This window comes from Hemicordylus capensis, chromosome 1 (genome assembly GCF_027244095.1).
Source record: "Hemicordylus capensis ecotype Gifberg chromosome 1, rHemCap1.1.pri, whole genome shotgun sequence".
Lineage (NCBI taxonomy): Eukaryota > Metazoa > Chordata > Lepidosauria > Squamata > Cordylidae > Hemicordylus > Hemicordylus capensis.
The window spans coordinates 366,489,712-366,506,747 of record NC_069657.1 but is presented as its reverse complement, the minus strand read 5'-3'; the positions used below and the strand labels follow the sequence as shown (position 1 = coordinate 366,506,747).

The following is a 17,036-nucleotide window of genomic DNA, read 5'->3' as shown; positions in this document are numbered from 1 at the left end:
CTGGCTTTACAATCCAAGCTAAAGTCAGGTACCATGCAGATCTTTAATTGGAATACATGTTAATTTAAGATGGACATTGCCTAATATTATGTAAAATTGTTGCATGGCCACATGTACAAAGTAATGGAAGCACAGAAAAGGGAAAGGGTTTCCTGCCATTGATATAGGTAGGATAAGCCTGCTAAGCTAGGTCTTTAAAAAAGAGAGAGAGGAAAGAAAGGTTATTTTGATTCCACTACGCACACACACTGGGTAGAGAGAAACTGCTTTAGGGAAACAATTAAAAATACGTGCTTATAAATTAGGATGCTTATTTTAACTACTCTGAATAGCAGAGAATACTATAATCACACACAGCTGTACTATAGAGAGAGACGTCATGCCTCAAAAGGTTAACTTGAACTGGCTTTAATGCAACCTCATGTGAAATTACAGAAATACTGCTCTTTTCTTGCCCATTGGCGTATACCCTTCACCTGCACTGTGCTGCAGATATTTTGGTACCATGACCAGAAGCAGCCACTGGCCTGGTTCAAACAATAATTCAAATCTAGGTTTAATGTGGTTCCTGACATTAGCATGATTGTATGACCCCAATCCAAGCTGGTTTACAGCCTGAGATGCATCTGAGAAGCCTCCTCTGGCGTGGGTTCACACAGTAGGGTAACAAGGTCAGCAGGGGCCTGTGTTCAAATAATGACCATGGGCCTCTCCTCAATTTTTGTGAGCTGCCATTTTTTACATTTTGTTTTTGGGTGGTGGCAGTGACAGCAACCACCTTTCAAATCGCAGAGCTGATGCTGCAACCACCGCCCGCCCCCCGCCGCAGCACCCAGCAGTGCTCACTAACGTCCTTCCTCGCCTGCACCTCCTCGACCACTGCCTCCAGCTCTTACAGCACCCATAGCAGAGGAACTAAATCGTGTGCCTGGTGTGCAAAAAGCCAGCCGGGAAATGATGTGTGCGCATCTGCCACCATTTCCTGGATGGCTTTTCACATGCTGGGCATGCCGTTTAGTTCCTTTGCCACTGGTGCTGCAAGGGCTGGCGGCAGGGACCAAAGGCAGCAGTGGAGGGGGTGGCAGTGCCAGAGCGTGGTGATGGAGTACACAGTAGAGGGTGGAGGCAAATGGGGGCCTACAATGGCACCCTCCCAAGGGCCCCAGCAGGCTCATGTTCACCAAACACACTGGGACACAGCAAAAAACACACTGGGACACAGTTCACTAAACACACTGGGTTCACAAAATCATGCTAATGTCGATAACCCACATGATACCTGGATTCCAGTAACTGTGTGAACCAGTCTAAGGTGTCAAGGGAACTAAAGTATAATATTCAGTCCCTGAGCATAAAGATTCCCAGGATCTAATATTTATCACAGCTGTTCCAATGTTCTCCTTTTCTAAAGGAGCATGAGACTGCCCAGATCCGTGGGCAAAGAGGCCTTCTCAGCTATGGTGCTTCACATGGATGTCTTTGTGATGCTAGGCAGAAACCATTTTATTCTTCCATGCCTTTAAACCTTCAACGGAAAATGTTTAAATGGCTACTTTTATTCTGCAATTTTGTTCTTTGTTATTTCTAATTTTCTTACCATTTGTTGTTGTTTTAGAGTTTATTGTAAGCCACCCTGAAAATATTTTACATTGGAGAATGGAACATAAATGTTTTGAAAGAATAAAACAATCAATCAATCAATCAATCATCACCATCATTATCATCATCAATAAAACATTTATCTTGACATTCTTGAATCTTCAGCCCTTCCCAAACACTTTCAGATATCTTTGTGTATATGGCAGCTTTTAAGGTGTGTTGCACAAGTAAGTATGTGCTTTGGCTAGGGTATCATTCTGTCACCTTGTAACTCCTATACCAAGGAAAACATTGCCGTTCTGGTCTCCCTCCGAATGATTAAATTTGACAAGCTTCTCAGCTGAAAATCTTGCTCCACTGAAGGGTGTGATAGCTGATCTGTGATAGTCATTTCACACATGCAAAGTATCAGGCAATAGCTGAGATTATAATCACTAGATAAGGCCAATTGTGTAAAAAGACTATGGCTTCTGGACAGGAGCAAAAACTTTGGACACTGCCCATACCTCAGAATTGACACCTTTAGGTATGGAAAGGATCGGTAAAATAAACACACTGCAAGAAAATATGGGCAACAACTGGCAAATGGTGAGGGATGGGGAGGTTCTGCTGTCCAGCAGCAGAAAAATACTGGGCAGCATCCAGAGTAGTACTTCTGTGCATGGATGATGATGATGTGCTTGCACAAGGGCAATTTGTATTGAACCCCATTATGAATACAATGGATATTTATATACCACTTTTCAAGAAAAAGTTCCCAAATTGGTTTATAAAGATATAAATAGAAAAATAAAATGGCTCCCTGTTCCCAAAGGGCTCACAATCTAAAAAAGAAACATAAGATAGACAAAAGCAACAGCCACTGTAGGGATGCTGTGCTGGGGATGGATAGGGCCAGTTGCTCTCCCCCTGCTCAATAAAGAGAATGACCACTTTAAAAAGGTGCCTCTTTGTTCAAAAATCAGGGGATTAAATTATCAGGAAATTACCTCTCTCCGTGTGCAAGCAAAATGTCTTCTGCTCACAGAGGTATGTCTGGATGCTGCCCACTGTAATCATTAATGGAATAAATACTTCTCCTGCCCCAAATATCAGGCAAGCTAAACTTAGAACTTAAGCACTTCATTTTGGGGGGGTATGTTTGTGGCAATTTAGATTTCAAATATATGCTGGAAAAATGTTACTTTGTTTATATTTATATTGGGTGACATCCAGACTATCATCACATTGGTGCAACTGTGGCTGACATCCAGATTCACGCCACACCATCACATGCAAGGAGGGAGGGGCAATGTTTGAAGATCTCCCCTTCCCTCAGTACTTCCTGAAAATATGTCCTTGAGGACTGTGAAACCCTCGGGGACTTATTTTCAAGAGATACAGTGGGTCTCAGAAGGGAGATAATAAAAAATCAACATGTCCCCCATGTGCAATGGTGCAACATTAGCCTAGATGTCAGCCACTGCTGCACTAGCATGATGCTTGTCTGGATATCAGCTACTGTTTTTAATGTTTATGTAGACAGGGAAGGGTATAGTGAACACCAGATCTAACTTTTCCTGATACCCTGTGAATTTCTCCAAAGAAGAAAAGAACACATGGTATAAATAAAAACTATTTTTTGTAAGTCAATTTTGTCCTTTGCTCTACGGAAGACAAACTTTTCTGTGCTTCTGTAAAGAGGCAAAGGATTTCCTTTGATATGAAGGAGACAACTGACATACAATGTCATTCCTCCATCAAAGCTCGAGATGCGTTGTGGGGGGAAATATTTAAAATGCATGGCCGTACAATTCTCTAAAGGAAAATGACAAAGAAAAAAAAATGAGTAGAATAGTTTTGCAACAACTTTGAAAGGTTTTATTGAAATCAGGCTTTTATTATGTAAATACTGTATATTTAAAAAGTGTTCTAAAAAGGTGGTCAAAACTGTTACATGGCACAAGCATAGTTGGTACCCCACCACATACCTTCTATGTACCTGTTCTGCATTAATAAAATCTTATCTCTACAAATTTGAAATAAAAAGGATAATAAAGGAAGACCTAAGGTGCAAAGCAGACATACAGAAAACACCCACATTACTTGAAAATGCCAGTTATTCCAATTCATTGAGGGTTCCTCATGTAAACACATGTCAGTGCAATCTAATGAGGCTGGCCACTGGTCTATCTCGCTCAGTACTGTCTACACGGACTGGCAGCAGCTCTCCACATTTCAAGCAAGAATCTCTCCCAGTGTACCTGGAGATGCCAGGGACTGAACCTGGAACCTTCTGCATGCAAAGCAGATGCTCTTCCACTGAGCTACCACCACATCCTAACATGAGATCATTACAGATATAAACTTAGTGGAGACTAACACTCACACATTCCCTCCTCCTCTTCCACCCCTCACATACAGCAATGAATAAGACTATTCACACAATAGGGAGGTGGGGACAGTGGTCGGGCAGGGAGGAAGGCTGCGTAGAACTTACCTTCCCCCCCAAGATCCTTCCACGTTGGTGGGACACACAGATTGCACTCACACATGACACAGATCTCCAGAGGCTGGGACAATGTGTCCCATCCTCTGGCTATCCCACAATGCACTGCATGATGCGTCCGGTGCATTGAGGGATCCTCCCTCAGCCGTGTGCTCTTGCTTCTCAGTGTATGCTGAGGCTCGTGTACTTAACCCAGGCTAAAGGCTGGTTTTAAAAGTCGGCCTTAACGCAAGGGCATCAGCAGGATCAGGCTTGATCCCAGCAGTATGTGTGAACAGCCCTACTCAGAGAGGGCTTTCCTAACCTGGGTGGGACTTCTTGTGTGCATAGCCGTAATATCTTCTGATCCTGATTTTCAATCAATGCAATTCTGGTCTGCAGGCCTGCTTGGACATAACAGGAAACTACGGTTTCCTGCTAACCAGGATGTAACCTGCCAACTAGGATTTATTTATTTATTTGATTTATATACCGCCCTTTCAAAAATGGCTCAGGGCAGTGTACAACAAAATAAAAACAATTAAAACCAGTGAACAATTAAAATCAAAACTATAAAAACAGAATAAAACCAATTAAACATCCAAACAGTTAAAAACCCTGGAAAACCAGGGCAAGCACTTATACCAATTTAAAACAATGTACAACGATTTAAAAACCCTGGAAGGTCAGGCCAAACAGATTGACTTAAAGGGTCAAAGGTTTGCCTTAAAACCTAAGACAATAATGAACTCAAATTATGCATTTCAGCTGGGAGTGCATTCCATAGCCCAGGAGCAGAGAACAGAGAAGGCCCTCCTCTGACTTGCCCCCAGACAAACCGTTGGTAATTGGAGACGGACCTCCTTGGATGACCTTAATGTGCGTTGGGGATCATGCAGAAGAAGGTGCTCTCTAAGATAACTCGGACCTAATCCATTCAAGGCTTTAAAGGTAATAACTAGCACTTTGTATTTTGCCCAGAAACATATCGGCACCAGTGTAACTGTTTCAAGAAAGGCATAATATGGTCTCTCCGAGTTACCCCAGAGACCAATCTGGCTGCTGCATTTTGAACTAACTGAAGTTTCCGAACTACGTACAAAGGCAGCCCCACGTAGAGTGCATTGCAATAGTCAAGCCTGGAGGTTACCAGCTGATGCACCACTGTTTTGAAGTCATTCTCTTCAAGGAATGGGCACAGCTGTCGAATCAGCCAAAGCTGATAGAAAGCACTCCTGGCCATGGCCTCCACCTGAGATACCAGGGTGAGGCCTGGGTCCAGGAGTACTCCCAAGCTGTGCACCTGCTCCTTCTGGGGGAGTGTAACCCCACCCAGCACAGGAAGATCTAACTCACACCTCAGATTCTGATCCCCTACAATGAGCACCTCCATCTTGCTTGGATTCAGCTTCAATTTGTTATCCTTTATCCAGCCCATTACTGCCTGTAGGTAGGCATTTAGAGAATGAGTGCCATTTCCTGAAGATGCAAAGGAGAAGGAGATTTGGGTGTCATCAGTATACTGATAACACCCAGCACCAAACCTCCTGATGACCTCACCCACAGTGGTTTCATGTAGATATTGAAAAGCCCTTGTGACAGAATGGAGCCCTGAGGGACTCCATATAACAGCTCTCATTTTGAGGAGCAACTGTCACCAAGCTCCACCATCTGGAATCTACCTGAGAGATAGGAGCGGAGCCACTGTAAAGCAGTGCCCCCTATCCCCAACTCCCCCAGGTGATCCAGAAGGATACCTTGGTTGATGGTATCGAATGCCGCTGAGAGATCCAGAAGAACCAGCAGAGTCACATTCCCTCTGTCGGTTCCACGGTAAAGGACATCCATCAGTTCAACCAAGGCTGTCTCAACCCCATAGCCAACTCAAAAGCCAGTTTGAAATGAGTCTAGAACAGTGGACCGGTGCCGGTCCACAAGGTGTTGGGTACCGGTCCGTGAGGCATCACTAATAAAAATCACCCCTCCCCTCAAAAAAAACCAAAACAATTTTGGGCAAGCGGGGGTTGGCAACAGCTCTTTGGAGCTCATTTCCAGGCAGCCCTCGCTGCTGGATAATGTTCATTTCTGTTCCTTGAAATGAACATTATCCAGCAGTGAGGGCTGCCTGGAAATGAGCTCCAGAGAGCTGCCCGAAATTATTTCTTGGGGGGTGCCCAGAGGTGGGGTTGGGGGTGAGGGGGGTGACCCCCTTACTAACTGCTGGTCCGGGAAACTGTGCATGAATAATGTACTGGTACATGACTCCAAAAACATTGAGAAACACTGGTCTAGATAATGATGATGTAAGTTACTAAGGGCTGGTTCAGACGTCGTGCAAAACCTTGGTTAAAGCTAGGCTATGGTGATGTCTCTGAGCCTTGGGAGTGCACACTCCCGACTTCCATGCCCATACAAACATCCACTTCTGCTCTAGGTTAAAGTAAACAGAGATTGGTCATGATGTCTGAACCCACTGATCTCAATTTATTCTAGCCTATTTACTGCAAATAAGCTGAGACATGTGACTTGGGATTATTTGAAGTAAGCATGATAGAATAAACAGATTCACGACTTTAGACATCACAACTACTTTAACCCAGGGCTGAAGTGGATGCTTGCGTGTGGGGCGGGGGTGGGCGGGCGCTGCATGCTCCCAAGGCTCAGAGACATCACACTCAGCTTGGTTTTAAATGAGATTTTGTGACCTCTGCCGCACGCCTGGGAGGGCTGAGGGGAAGGCAGGAGCTCATCTGCCTTCCCTCACAAATGAGTGACGACTGTCTTTGGCCTCTGCCCCACTGCATGCCCACACAAGCAGCACGAAGGAATCCAGAGCAGTGATTGGAAGTCCTCTCACATCCCAGTGAGTCCCACACCAGCAGCAGAGTGGGTACTCTCAGTAGAACAGCTGCTGTGCTTAGTGCAGTCACACCTTTCCCCCAGCTTGCTGCCCCAAATGGTAGCAGGCCAGGGGAAGCCCCGCTACTAGGTGGCAATTATCCAAACGACCACCTGCCCATGGTTTATCTACTCACTCTTGGAGAAAATCGACTATCTAGATCCATTTCAATCAGGTTTCAGGCCTGGCTTTGGAACAGAAACTGCTTTGGTTGCTCCATGGGTCACCCTCCATCTTTCTCTCTATGCAGAGAGATAGACAGAGGGAGTGCAACCCTCTTAATTCTCTTGGATCTCTCAGCGGCTTTTGATATCTTTGACCATGGTATCCTTTTGAATAGGCTGGCTGAGTTGGATGTGGGAGGCACTGTTTGGAGGTGGTTCAACTCCTACCTTGAGGCCTGTTCCCAAAAAGTTGTGCTGGGGGACTCCTGCTCAACCCCTTGTCAGTTATGCTATGGGGTTCTGCAAGGTTCAGTTCTTTCCCCTATGCTGTTTAACATCTACATGAAACCATTGGGAGAGGTCATCAGGAGATTTGGCTTGAGGTGTCATCAATGTGCAGATGACACTTTTAGTTTTTATCTCTCTTTTTCATCAGACCAGGTGAAGCGGTGACTGTCCTGAATCGGTGCTTGGGTGCAGTAAAGGACTGGATGAAGGTGAATAAGCTGAGACTCAATCCAGATAAGACAGGAGTACTGTTGGTCGGTGGTTCCTCTGTGCAGGTGAATGATGCTCAGCATGTTCTAGATGGGGTTGCACACCCCCTGAAGGACCAGTTTCGCATTCTGGGGGTGCACATCGATCTAGCACTGTCACTAGAGGCTCAGGTGGCCTCTGTGGCTCGGAGCGCCTTTTATCAACTTCAGCTGATATGCCAACTGTGACCATACCTTGTCAGAGATAACTTGGCCACAATTACTCACGCTCTGGTAACCTCTTGCTTCGATTACTGCAATGCATTTTATGTAGGGCTGCCTTTGAAAACGGTCTGGAAACCGCAGCTGGTACAAAACAGGGCTACAAGATTAACTGGGACTGGACGTTCTGATCATATTACTCCAGTACTTTGTCAGCTGCAATGGCTCCCAGTCCATTTCATTGCTCATTGAAAGTGTCGACTCAATGTGTGGCAGCTGTGAAAAAGGCCAGTTCCATGCTAGGGATCATTAGGAAGGGGATTGAAAATAAAACAGCTAATATTATAATGCACTTATACCAAACTATGGTGTGACCACACTTGGAGTACTGTGTACAATTCTGGTCACCACATCTAAAAAAGGAGATTGTAGAACTGGAAAAAGTACAGAAGAGGGCAAGCAAGATGATCAGGGGCCTAGAGCACCTTTCTTATGAGGCAAGACTACAATACCTGGGGCCTTTTAGTTTAGAAAAAAGACAACTGCGGGAAGACATGATAGAGGTCTATAAAATCATGCATAGTGTGGAGAAAGGGGATAGAGAGAAATTCTTCTCCCTCTCACATAACACTAGAACCAGGGGTCATCCCATGAAATTGATTGCCGGGAAATCTAGGACCAACAAACAGAAGTACTTAAACGCATAATCCACCTGTGGAATTCTCTGCTACAAAATGTGGTGACAGCCAACAACCTGGATGGCTTTAAGAAGGGTTTGGATAACTTCATGGAGGAGATATATATCAATGGCTACTAGTTGGAGGGCTGTGGGCTACCTCCAGCCTGAAAGGCAGGATGCCTCTGAGTACCACTTGCAGGGGAGTAACAGCAGGAGAGAGGGCATGTTCTCAACTCCTGTCTGTGGCTTCCAGCGGCATCTGGTGGGCCACTCTGCGAAACAGGATGCTGGATTAGATGGGCCTTGGGCCTGATCCAGCAAGGCTGTTCTTATGCTCTTAATTTATAACCATGTTACATAAGCCAAACAATACCTAACAAATCAAAACAGCAGCCTAAACTACAGGGTAGGTACTACAAGCAGAAAACAGGAAAGATGCTACTGGCACAGATGCTGCTGATTCCTGCAGAACTAGAACATGTTTAGTAAAACCTAGTTATACTTCAGGAATCATGTATATAGCATAATACAGGGCTGCTCAACTTCGGCCCTCCTGCAGATTTTGGCATACAATTCCCATAATCCCCGGCTATTGGCCACTGTGGCTGGGGATTATGGGATTTGTAGTTCAAAAACAGCTGGGGGGCCTAAGTTGAGCAGGCCTGGCCTAATATAACAGCATGCAGAAAAGAAAAAAACAAGTCCCTGAAAAATTAGGATTTCTGAGTAATTATAAAACAAGAATCTCAGTTTTACATCTTATCCAGAAGAAAATATCCCTGTCACCATAATGATGCATTAATTTTTTCAGAAAACCACAGCTCTTCACTAAAATATTGCTGGAAGTCTCATATGATAAATTATGGATGTGGACTAAACCTGTGCAAAACTGAGGCTAATATCACAGCATACACAAACATCCTACCATGCACCAAGCATATAGCTTCTTACCTAACACAAAGGAAAAATAAAATTCCTCTTTGTTACAAAAATAAACAAAAAACAAATTTCTGAATTTCATGTTTTGGTTGCGTAGCTTAAAAACATTAATGCAGCAAGTCCTCAAATAACCATATATCACCATTCTCTGGTATTTCTTATTTTTTCAAGTGCTTGGGTTTTGCATTACCAGGGATATTTGTCACCTATTTGGTAACCAGCATTCACTACGCAAACTGGAAGGCAGATCTTTCACCTTTGTACTGGTGTACATGGAAACCCTTGAAGACAACCGTTTGTCTCTGGGTGCAATTCAAGGTTTCTGCTGCTTTCTTTAAAGCCCTATAAAGTTTGGGACCAGGTTATCTGAAGTATGGCCTCCCCCTATATGAAATTGCCTGTGTGCTCTGCTTGACATCTGAAGCCCTGGTCTGCTAACGGAAGTCCAACTGGTGAAGATGCATAAGAGGGCCCTATTTATTGTGGTGCCCAGTCTTTCGAATTCCCTGCCCTGTGAAGTCTGTCTGACTCTCACTGTCAATGTTTCACCAGTGGATGAAAACATTTTTTATGTCACCAAGCCTTTAATGTGGAGTAAAGTATGCTTTCCCATCTGTGACTGCACCGTTGTGCTGTTTTGGCCACTGTTGTTATTATGGTTTTCTTATATTTTATTGTCGCATTCTATTGTTTTAATTGAGTCACTTTGGTAGCCCTTGTTGGGGCTGAAAGGCAGAGTATCTATTTATACTCTGTTTATACTCATATCTATTTATATTCATTTATCTATATAATTTTTTTTATAAAAAATCAGATATGGCAGAGGAGTTTACTTCCCTAGTTTTGTTCATGTCACAGAACAGCTTCAGTGCAGCCTACTGATCTGAGAATACAGCAAGGTCAGTCTTTTTTCTGCAGTATATGAAGTACTTTTTTAAAGGAAAGCACTTGGGGGCATTACTTTTGCTGTAGCAGTAAGTGGAAGAGAAATCCACTTCCAATATTAACCTGTTGGATGACTTTCTAGTTCTTATTAAGATAGACTAGCTGGGCCGGGTGCAGATCATCTGCGGGTCTAGTTCTTGGCCCCTCATTCTCAGCCCTCCCCCCACCAATGTTGGTGTGTTTTTTTGCCGGCCATCTGGCCAATTGCTTTTTCTGGCTGCTGGCTGCTCCCCCGCAGCCACCTTCTTCCCCCACCAGCCACCCCCACCCCCACCAGCCACCACCTTCACCCCCTGGCCTCTGCTTTCTTCACTGCCCTGGCCACCACTTTCTTCACACACACCCCTGCCATTTTCCCCGGTGCCACTTTTTTCACCCCCATTTCCTTCTTGCTTTCCCTGGTGCTGCTCTCTCGGCCAGCTGTCCATTTCTGCCCATTTGCTTCTCCCCCCCCCCCCCGTTAGCTCGCTTGTGAACTCTCGTGAGAGCTGCCATGCATAGGATTAGCGACGGGTACATTTGAGAAGAGAGAGAGAGAGAGAGAGAGAGAGAGAGAGAGAGAGAGAGAGAATAAGAAGGAATAGAAGTCCTGATATTAATACTGATGAAAGGCCAGGCAACATGCAAGGGAGTGCAGTAGCCAATCATCACAGACCTGTCAAAATTATTAAAGATCTGACAAGATTTGAATCTGACAAGATTGGATAGCCAGTTGGGTACCAAAGTTTAATTAAAGGCGTAGAAGGAAGAGACAATAATCCTTGCAGGTGGCGGCTAGCAGTAGTATAGTGTGAAATAGGCCAGAGAGGTGAGGAAAGGCCAGCAATACCCAGAGGCAAATGGCATAGGATGTGCCATTTTAATATTTTGTCAAGAGCTCAAAAATATATAAGGTCATCCAAGGAACTGAACAATTCAGGCATGGGGCACTTTATAGCTGTAACTAACTGCTCTCAATATATCTATCTCAATGGGCAAAAACAAAGTTCCCACCCTCATCAGCCCAGTAATTCAAATCTGGTACTGGTAGGACCAAACATCTTTTATACAGAAGTATACAAACCATACTTTAGATATGATGGACCTTGATGTGTGAAATTATGCAAGTCTACAGTGTGTTTTATGCAAAATATGTGATATGGGATGCAACTTGGAGCTCTGGCTGACTTAATTGTGCAATGGCCTTGCATGACAGGCAGATTCTAGGAGTGAGGGCATGGAGGAACTTTATCTTTTCATTCTGGCTCCATAAAGCTCTTGCTTTGAGTAGAATGATAACTGAATGTGACAAACAGTGTTACATCTATTCTGAAGTATGAAGCAGAGTCCATTAAGAACTGAGCTGAGATCACCAGACTCATTTTGATTAACCTCCCAGCCACTAAACATTAATAAATATATTACACAGCAACTGTTAAATATATTTATATGAGCTTAAGGTCATAAAGGAGAGGAGAGGAGGAGGAGAGGAGAGGCGAAGCAAGGCAAGGCAAGGCAGGCTGCTTCCATCAGTGCCATGTTGATTGGAGGGCTATTTGATCTATTCTTCCTGAAAGAAGAAGCAGCCTGAAAACACACTTTCAGTCTCTCCCCTGCACTCACTCTATTAGTGTGTGAGGCTAAATTAAGATTAGTTGTTGAGGTGGTTAAAACCAGCTTCTAAACTTGTTTTGGCATTTACTGATGGCATTTACAGATGAAAGTCAAGCTATTCAACCATGGAACAAATTCAATGAGCCACATGCAATACTTGAAAGGTGTAAACACTGAAGATAATATCCTGATTAAAATCAAGCCAGTGGGAGCTTCCCTGAGCAATGGAATGAGGATTTTGACCTAAGGTTAGGTAGTAGTAGCAGCAGTGATTAGACATAATAAGATGGTTCAGGCAGTAGGGAGGATGAAACTTTAGCTTGAATAACACACCAAAACAGCTAGTCCTTAAAATGAATTAATTAGTTCTTGCTTTTTCAAATGTGTACACTTTCAAAATGATTGTGTCAGGGACACTATTGCATTTACAACAGTAAACAGAGGCCAACACCCTAACAAAGTGAGAGTGCTACATGAGAAGTGATCAGTACTGCTGATGAGTTTGACTAACGTAGCACTGGTGGGAGATTTTCAACACCTCCCCTACCTGTGGAAGTGCTCTGTGTCACTTGAAAATGTATCTGTGAGGTTTGCGCAGCACTCAGGGGCATATTGTCAGGTGGCACAGAGGGCTTCCAGAGGAAGGAGAGGTTGTCAAAACTAGCCCCCACCTGATGTGAGTGCTGATGCAAGTGCTGATGCGAGTGCTGGTGATCAAACCTATCAGGAGCACTGGCACTACTCATGCAGCTTTTGCACTTCATTCGGATGTCAGCCAGAGTTCTGCTCATTTCAAAATTGTATTCATTCCATTATCCCTACCTTAACCACCTCCCCGCTGAACTGAAAAATGTTCTATAACAGTTGGTTATAACATAACCAAAATAGAGAGCATTGTCACATTATCAGTATTAAACAAAGTCTACTGATGTGAAATTCCTCAGAAGTAATAGGTCTGAAAGAAATTCTGTTTTTCCAGTTCTTTATTTTGTGCTTTGTAGATATCTGTTCATGCACTTACATTTCATTTTGTTCAGTTTCACTTCTTGTCTCAGATACTAATAAGTGACCATCACTCCTGCAAAACAGCATAGGGGCTCATTCTGAGGAAAAGTCTGCCTCTATGGACGTAATTCTGGAATAATATATTTGAATAAAATACTCCAAAGTTGTTATTCTGAAAAGTCATATGGGTTTTCCACATTTCCTTGAAAAGATGCTGAAGGAAGTGGGAGAAAGACAGGAAGCATGAAGACTCAGACCTTATTTGAACCAAAAACACATGTTACATGGAAATATGTGTAGTACTATCTCCTTTGTTGTTTGTGGCTACTGCACTTACTAATTTATTTGAATTTAATATTTTTAAAATTGATTCTGTGAATGCTAGCACCTTGAATGAGTCCAGCTGTTTTGTTTTTTGGGGGTGTGGGTGGGAGGAAGAAGTCAGAGTATTGTTTTAGAAATAAATAATATAATTAGCAATTTTAAAACATGAAAATCTGCTTCCATTGGGGTTGATCAGGGTATGATAAGTAATGGAAGGAGGGAGTGTTCCACCCCTTCCATGCTTACTGTTCCTTCCCCACAAATTACCTCTCCAGGTGGCATCCCTCCCAGGGGGTTGAAAGATATGTTTTCTCTGTATCTTTCCTGCCTCCCTGCCACCTTCGAAGTAACGTTTCTGGTTCTAAGAGAGCTGTCATGCTTTAGTTACATGTGTGTATATGTAACATATACCTTGGTCCTTATTTTTACCAACTGAGGCACAGATTATTAAATCTGCAAATTATGAAAAGCAAAGATTCACTGGATCAATGTGTAGTGGCTACTCTCCAAGAAAGAACTTGCGTTTTCTGTATGAAGAACACCTATTCTGATGGCCTTGAAATCTCTAGTAGGCCTCTGGTCTGGTAACTTTCACTGATTTCCCGTCCTCAATGTTGCATCACACTTGCAAGCACTGCCTCCAAAAGCTTGCTAGCAGTCAGTGATGCCCTACTTATGCTGCACTGGCGCTGTGTGGAATGCTCTAGCACAATTTTCTTCCCATACCATTGATGTAATGCAAGAAGCCCTAGGATGCAAGGATATGTGTAGCAATGATACGTGTAGGTCATGCAAGGATATGTGTAGCTCACATATGCAAGCATATGTGTAGCTCATTCTTAGAAACTGGGTCTACACCGTCATTCAGGACTTTTTTCATTACTCGGGTGAAGAACGAAGAAGCTGTGCTGTAGCGGCTCCTACACCAACAGCATGGCAAATGTGCCAAGAGTTCTGCACGAGCTAATGGCCTGCACATGACCCTGCTGGCACATGGCACAAATATGGCCCTGGTAGCAGGAAATCAATATGAGCAGCAGCTCCCACCCTGAGAGCAGTTGTGAGAGTTAGTCCACAGTGAAGCTGCTTTATTATGTAGAACTAAACTTCTCAGAAGGTTAAAAATAAAAACCTTGCATGGAAAGATGATATCAAAGCCTGACCTTTAGGTTCTTTGTAGATGTGTCAACTTTTTCCATTTCCTGAAGCATTTCAGATACATGTGTGCTCCATACCTTTCCTCTCCTCTCCTTTCCTATTGTCTTAGTTTTTTAGCCTAAGTCAACTTCATCAAGAATATACTGCAACATCTCAAGAGGGTCATTTGTGTTAACATTTTAAGCAGGAGCATTTAAACACTGGCACACTGCAAGGGCGTCTACTTGATTACAAACCATGAAAATGACTGTTAGGATGCACTCACAAATCACAGTGCGCCGACCAAATTGCCCTGCGCTTTATCTGTGCCAGGTCTGCCATATGACAATATTTCCTTTCTCTTTTAAATGTCACAGTATGATTTGAAGGGCTGTTATTTAAACACACTGACCTGCACAATAACTAGAAGTACTTTATTTAAATCTGTCTCGAGCTGGATCTAGCCATAAAAAGCTTATAATCTGTCATACCTGACATCAAATGGGTTATTACAATGAGAGTAATTCAGGAGTGAGATCTGCAAACATATTTCCCCTGCTAAGGCGCTCTCGCTCTCTCTCTCACACACACATACACACACACACACACACACACACACACACAGAGGAGCATTTCCTTAATGCCACAATATGAGCATCTTAAGGAGATATCGCTATAAAATAAAGTAACAGAAATAGGGGAGAGATCTGTGAAAGTGTGTATTTTGGGGTCGGGCGAGAAAGTACAAGGACACAATTCGTTTGCCAACTGTAATATTGCCAGAATTAACTATAATTTGCCAGAATGGAAACTTATATCAAAATGCTGCTCAGAAAATACAAGAACTGACATGACTGCAAAGTGCACGTGAAGCTTCTGCATGTGAGTGCAGGTCATGTCATTATACACAGACATATGAACCTGCTACATCAGACCACTTATCTATATTACGTCAGACCACTTATCCATTGAGCCTGCCAGAATGATCTACTTTCATTGACAGCAGCTCCCCCGGGCTACAGACAGAATTCCTCTCTCAGCCCAGTTACCTGAGATCCTTTATTAGGGATGCTAGGGATTGAACCTGGACCCAATATGTACACGAATCAGGTATTCTTTCTCTGAATTACAAAGGAGGTAGCCACATGTGCACACCCCCTTTGCATGTATACAGCTGCTCACTCCACTAAGCTGAGGTCCTCGAGGACAGAAGAGCCTTGCATGCCCTTTGGAGCCTCCTGCACTAGCAAGAGATCACTGCATAAGGACATATATTTGTTTGTTTGCATGACAGTGGATGTGAACGGTAGCTAACACGATTATGTCATGAAATACTAATGACCAAAACACTGAAGTTAGAACTACTTAATATCATGTAAACAGAATTAATCTGAAGCAGGTTCCTTAGTGACCACGCATGAAAGACCACAGTGAAATGTGCACTAATTTGCTGTGATCGTAATGAAAACAACAGTACACAAGAACTTCACTCAACCTACAGCTGAGAAGCTGAGTACACGAGCTATCCTACCGTTACAGCAAGAAGTGTGCATTGTGTGTGTGCGTGCGCGAGGGGGGGCACACACTTCTAAAATGAGAGCAATGAACCCTTCACATATAAACCCTACTCCCAAAGTAACCAATATTTTTCTGTTCACAGGATGGGTAGTCTTCTGTAAAACTCCAATCCAAGCTATTACAACTTCAAATTGCTTGGAGGTGCAAGCAACAAAGAAAAGAATAGTTCTCAATAGTAAATTACCTATCTGTCTATCTGTCTATCTAATTCTCTAAGATGTACCCATGGTTAATTCCATGCGTGGCAGCTCTCACAAGTGAGAGTTCGTGAGCAGCAGCCAGACAGCCATGGGTACAGGCAGGCAAGAAAATGGTGGTGGAAGTGGAGGCGGCAGCTGGCCAACCAGTGGGGGAAAGAATGGTGGTGAATGGCCGTTGCCAGGCAGAGAAAGCAGCCGGCGAGCAGGCGAGAAAACTATGGTGGCAGAGAAGGTGGTGCACTCCGTCTTCAGCCCGCTTGCCAGTCAAAAGGAAAGATGGCCTGACCCGCCAGGCAGAAGAAGGCGGCCAGCCGGCAAAACCAGCAGGCGGATGGTGGTGCACTCCCTCTCTGGCCCGCCTGCTGGCCAAAAGGAAGGATGGCCCAGCTTGCTGGAGAAAGCGGCAGGGAGGAGAAGTGGCAGCCAGGCTGGTTGGCTGCCAAGGAGAAATAAGGTGGGGGAACGAAATGTGGCGGGGGGGGGATAAAATGGGCCTATGGGAGGGAGAGACAGGGAGAACTAGGGGCGCAGATGCTCTGCACCAGGTCAGCTAGTTTAAATTGTTGCCATTTAAGTATACTTAAATAAAAAAAATATTAAAATAAAATTTTGTTGTAAACATGTTGAGCACAAAATATCTTTTCATAAAGCTTAGAGGACCAGAATCACATATTTTTAGAGGTGGAAGGACCTTGGAGGTCTTCCACACATCATGTTCAGTACAGGAATCTGCTACAACATCCCTGACAGATGGGTGTCCAGCCTCTGCTGAAAAACATCTAGCAAAATAAAGTCCACCAGTCACTGCA

The 17,036-nt window shown here is 43.8% G+C and overlaps 1 protein-coding gene across 8 annotated transcripts in view; it reads right to left on the bottom strand.

Moving 5' to 3' along the window:
- Positions 1 to 17,036, bottom strand: part of ARID1B (AT-rich interaction domain 1B) — a 676,179-nt gene that overhangs the window by 84,485 nt on the left and 574,658 nt on the right. The gene's annotated exons all lie outside the window — the stretch shown is intronic.